This window comes from Uloborus diversus, chromosome 1, assembly GCF_026930045.1.
Source record: "Uloborus diversus isolate 005 chromosome 1, Udiv.v.3.1, whole genome shotgun sequence".
Taxonomy (NCBI): Eukaryota; Metazoa; Arthropoda; class Arachnida; order Araneae; family Uloboridae; genus Uloborus; species Uloborus diversus.
Genome location: NC_072731.1, coordinates 134,229,580 through 134,235,579, shown reverse-complemented (window position 1 = coordinate 134,235,579; position 6,000 = coordinate 134,229,580).

Below are 6,000 nucleotides of genomic sequence, written 5' to 3'. Positions count from 1 at the left end.
AATTATGTTTTTCGCAATCACGAGTTGCGACAAGACTCTACACTGTAACAAATTTCGGAAACGTTTCTGGATATATCGGAAACGTTTTCGAAATAGTAGGAATCCTTCATCCAATAGCGAACTCCTCAATATTCAGAAAGCTTTTTGTTATTTCAAGATATCTAGAAGCGGAAGTGATGACGCAACGCTTCGAAACCTACTTCATCCTTCCAACCAGGCGCCAATGAGTCGGAAATAACGAGAACTTCTTTTTTTCTTATCTATGGTTGCTGCAGTCAGCAACTGTTTAGCATTGGATTGCTTGTTATTTCATGTCTAGAGAGTAGTAAAATGTGTCGAAACTAATTTTACGCCTTTGCATTTTGGACTGCCCTTGATTTTTAGACGATGTACGCAGCTATTAAGTTAGTTAATAACCATTTGCTTCTTTACAATTTCCAATGCGACCATAATTAGATATATATTGTGTGTTCAAGCGTGAATAGTTTCAACACCCGTGTTTATACTTAATGAAACGAAACCCTTTGGATTACTTATTCAGTTGTAATGGAGGTACTTAGATTTTCTTCCGCTCACGTTCACTTGTAAGTATTAATGAATATTTTAAAACATGTTGTTATATACATTTATATTTTTGTTGATTTGCATTTGATGAGGCTCCAACTGTAACTGTTTTTGGGTTTATCGAATTGATTTAAAGTTATCCTACATATACCTATGTGCGCGGTGTACTATTTGTTGTAACCAACTGAAACTGATGAATTACGCAAAAGAAGTAAGATTTATATTTGAGAAGCAATCGCAGAAAAGTTATTTCGAAATACTTGGATGTACATACATTTTGGTTCAAAAAGAAAAAAAAAATCAATTGTTTAATTCATTAGAAATATGGTAATGCAAATATTTTCTAGTATTGTAATATGCTTCACAAAAAATGTGCCGGTATAATTTATCTTTTTTTATTATAATTCATTCATTCATTAAAAAATATTTATACCATTAGAAAATGACCATGTTATCTATTAGTAAGAACATAGTTATGAAATTAATTCATCTACTTATTCATTTTGTTAAATGTGGTTAACAATAAAAAAATTTCTTGACATTAGTTCCGAAAATAACATTTCCTTCGTGGATATACTAGTTTTTAATGTAGGACAGTCAGGAGGAATGAGTCAGTGGCAAAAATGGAACAGCTGCATTTACATGCTGAAATAAAAAGTAATATTATTTCATGTCATCGTTTTAAAAGTGATCAGTTTTTAAATACTATGTTATTAATATGCAATGCACATATGGTGAGAGACTGTGCCATTGACATTTTCAAGGGGTTGCTTTTTTTAAGGTGGGGGGCGCTTTATATCATTTTATGGGTGCACCATCACTCTTATGGTGTGGGGGGGGGGGACTCTCGTATATATGAAATGGAATAATCATGTAAGAGGTGAATGTTTTAATAAATAAAATATATAATGCATTTTGCGCACACTCTAAAAATAAAACCAGTAACCTATTTTGATTAAGTATCTATATTTGTGATAAACTGGAAAAGGGCAAGAACAGAAGAATAAACCCGAATGGTTCCAGCAGGGGGACTTTGGTGTCATATTTAAATTCATCAAATTCTTTGTTGGTACTTTTCGATACACTTTGTTCGTCAAAGAAATTGACTTGACGTGAACGAATTTCGGAACGCAAAGTGTAGGTAAGTTCTGTCAAATTTTATCCGAAAATAAAAGCTATCAAGTTTGATACAAGATATGTTTTTAAGTTCTGCATTAAAAATACAATATGTTGATAATTTTGTCTTGAAAATATTGAGAGAAAAACTGAAGTTTAATATTGTTTAACAAACAATCTCACTTTTGAGAAAGTACTCCCCTTCCCTCCCCCGACGATTTTGTGATTATGAATGAAACTACTATATTATTTCATAAATTTTCAAAAATTTATAACTGTGCATATGTTATGCTGTTAACCATGCTATTTGTCATTAGAAATTCAGAAAAAAAAAAAAAAATCCACGAATGATTCTAAAATTGCTTGTTTCATTGCTCTTAGATATGAAAGAATTGAAACTGATATGGCATGCAATACTATAGTAAAGAATTATTTTTTAGAAAAAATCACGGAAAAAGGATTCCGAAATTCTCAGAAACGTTTTTGAAAATTGTTTGGAGAATTCCGAAATACTCGGAAACGTTTTCGAAACTTTCATGAACCACAGCTGCACAGAATACTCAGAAACATTTCTGGAAATTACGGAAAGAGGATTCCGAAATACTCAGAAACGTTTCTGAAAATTACAGAAAGAGGATTCCAAAATACTCAGAAACATTTCTGGAAATTATAGAAAGAGGATTCCGAAATACTCAGACACGTTTCGGGACATTACAGAAAGAGAATTCCGAAATACTCAGAAACGTTTTTGAAAATTTCATGAACCGCAGCTGCACGATATACTCAGAAACGTTTCCGAATTTTTTTTACAGTGTACTGGTTAGAGTTATTGTTTCTAGAAATGGCTCCTTCGCCCAAGCATGTTCCTCCTCCTGGGTGCTTACGTGTATAGAGTTGTGTGCGTGTGTGTGTAGGCTTACGTGTGTGCACGTAGGCGTGTGTATGTGTGTAAAGTCGTGCGCGCGTAGGCGACTGTGTATGCGCATGCGTGTGTAGGACATGGACGCCACCGCCCAGCAGAAGTGGATTCCGGGGGACAGTGCTCAGGACCAGCCGCGCCGCCGCCGGTGGACGGTGGTGCTGCAGCCCTGGTCCAAGCTGAAAAAGGAACCGGAACATCAAGGACTGTGAAGTGAGAACAATAAGCAATCGTGATTGCTCAAAAAAAAAAAAAAAAAAAAACAGATATAGGAATGTTTCGGCGAACCCTATCCTATGGGCTGTACTAATGAAGCTGTCCTATTTATTTATGTTTTTTTTTCTTTTAACTGAAGAACCATGAAGCATAGTACTGTATGACCAGGGCCGCCAAGGGACAAGGCGTGCACCATGTTAATTTTGTCGCCTTTCCTCCCTCCCACTATGCTAATTTTACTCTATGCACAATACTTTAATTTGAGAAGAGCCCACAGTTTCCGACAAGGCAGACATACCCATTCTGCGGCCTAGTGAAGAGTGTACTGTACTGAATACTTTTTTTTGGTTAATAAAAATGTTTGAAGCGTACATTTCTGCGACTCTTAATAAAAGAGAATCATGGATGTTCCCAAACTGTATTTTAAAATTACATTTTCTATTCAAATTTTACAGAAAAAATACTTTTTGTCGCTATTATTTCAATTGTACATTTATAATTACTATTTTAATTTTTTTAAACAACGAACAGTTTCCCTTTCTCTTTGTTCGTTTTCTTCGCTAAAATGAAATTGGCGGTCCCACTTCTGAAAAACTGGGGGTGTAGCACCCCCCTCCTTTTTTTTGGCGACGGCCCTGAGAGTACGTGAAAAAAGTATTATTGATGCATCTATTTCTTGTTGAATAAGTTTAAATATTTTTTCTTTCCAAACTTTAAAAATTTCATGTTCTAAAGAAGAAAAAAAGTTCTGGAAAAAAAATCCCCCCCCTCCCAAAAATTTTGATGGCGCAACTTGCGCCATAACCCCCCCCCCCTGTGGGCACCCCTGAATCACAAATGATGAAATGCCATTCTGTGTTGCTATTTACAGAGCAAAATATTTAATTCGCATCTTTACTCACTTGTATTGGCAGCAATATGGTTGACAGCAAGCTTAGAGCGCAATTTTAATTCGCTTCTTGATTATCATAACGTGGAAACGTGGTACAAAGATGCGCCAAAAAGCAACATTTGTGACGACATCAAGACCACGCCTTGTTTGATTATTAGAAGTTATGTAAATGAAGTTTTGTAAGTTAAAATTGCCCAAAGGATATGAGAAAAACGAAATATCGGATTGGATATGATTGAAATCAGAAAAAAAAAAAAAAATGTCTACTTTCATTTAATTGCAACTAATTCGGAAAATATTCTTTACAGCAAAATCTATATACATAAGAGCGACGGTCTTTCTTTATTTGTTTGTACCCGATGGCGAGAAGCCCTCATAGCATCTTCAGCTCTGAAACTTGGCACAAAATAGTACCGCATGTTACTCTACTTAGCAAATTAGCTGATATAGGAATAGGAGGGAAAACTTTCATTTGAGTAAAAAACTGGCTGACCGGAAGGAAACAAAGGGTAGTTGTAAGGGGAAATTATTCTAATTGGAGTGAGGTTTTAAGCGGGGTTCCTCAAGGATCAGTGTTAGGGCCTGTTTTGTTCATTGCTTTTATGAACGAAATTCACAAAAATATTTCTGGGAACATGAACTGTTTTGCTGATGATGTCAAAGTTATGGGAACTGTAGAAAATGAACAAGCAAATCAGCTGCAAGAGGATCTAGATCATATTACAGAGTGGGCTGATAAATGGGGTATATCTGTTAATGTTGGTAAATGTCAAGTGCTACATTTAGGGCATGGAAATAAGTGTACAAGTTATGTGTAAGGTTCAGTCATTAGTCAGGCAAAGTTACTGATCTGGGGGTCTTAATAAGTCAGGATTTAAAGTTTAGCTCACAATGCAGCATTGCTAGTAACAAAGCCAATAAGATGCTTGGGTTTATCAATAGATCTATTTCAAACAAATGTAAAGAGGTTCTTCTGCCCTTATATAGAAGTTTGGTAAGACCTCATTTGGAGTATGATATTCAGTTTTGGTCTCCTTACCTTAAGAAATATATTAATGTATTGGAAAAGGTTCAAAAGCTGGCTACAAGGCTAATAAATGGACTTTCTCACTTAGACTATGATTCCAGGCTTAGAAGGCTAAAAATGTACAGTCTTGAGCAAAGAGACCGAGGGGATATGATTCAGTTGTTTAAATTTTTTAAAATGAAAGATATTACGGGGCTGAAGTTTAGCACTGAAGACAGGACAAGGGGTCATTGTTTTAAGCTATTTAAATCTCATGCTAACATGGATATTAGGAAAAATTATTATTTTAGAGGGTAGTGGAACCTTGGAACAGCTTACCGAAAGAGGTGGTAATGAGCAAGGGAGTAGATAGTTTTAAGAGGGCCATTGATCTTCACTGGGGATTGTAAATTGACTAAAACCAGTCTAGCTGGGCCCAGAGCCTGCTGCTGGTCATCACTTTTGTATTTGTATTTGTAAAATTCAAACGTACCCCGGGGGCGTGCACCTTGAACCCGAATTTCTTAATTTCTAGTTAGTTTTTTCTTAATTAAATGTTTTATGTGATTTTTAACCCTTTTTAGTGTTTAATTCGTCACAGATCCCCAACAATCGCGCCAGCAAAATATTTTTTGTACCTTAGTGCAGGGAATTGAATTTCAAAAAAGACAACTGAAAAATTTTTGATGACGGACCGATTTTTGAGTTTTTATGAATTTTTGAAAAAAAACCCCCCTTTATTTTGCGTTTTTCCCCAGGTTTAACTTTTTTCTAAACCCATTCCCCAAAAAGTATTAGATGTTTCTTTCTTAAAATTTAGTATGTTAGTAGTCAAAACATGTGTCCCTCTTCAGTTTTTTTTTTTTTTTTCAAGAATATGCAATAGCTTAAAAAAAAAAAAAATTATGAAATTTTGAAAAAAAAAAAACTTTATTTTTCGCTTTTTCCTAGGTTTAATTCTTTCTAAACCCATCGTACAAACTGTATGAGAACTTTCTTTCTGAAAATTTAGTATGTAGTAGACAAGACATTTCACCTTCTTCGGAATTTTTTTTTTTTCAAAAAGATGCAATAGTTTTTTTTTTACAATTTTTTTTGCAAACTACAGGGTAAAAAGAGAGAGGCTTTTTTGCGCTATTAATTAAACGAATAAAGCGCAGTTTTTTGAATGATCTTTGTTTGCAATTTTGGCGTAAAACGGTGAATGACACAAAACGTAACGTAACTGGAAATAGGTATAGAAAATACGAAAATTATACATCAATTAATACTACTGCCAAATTTATT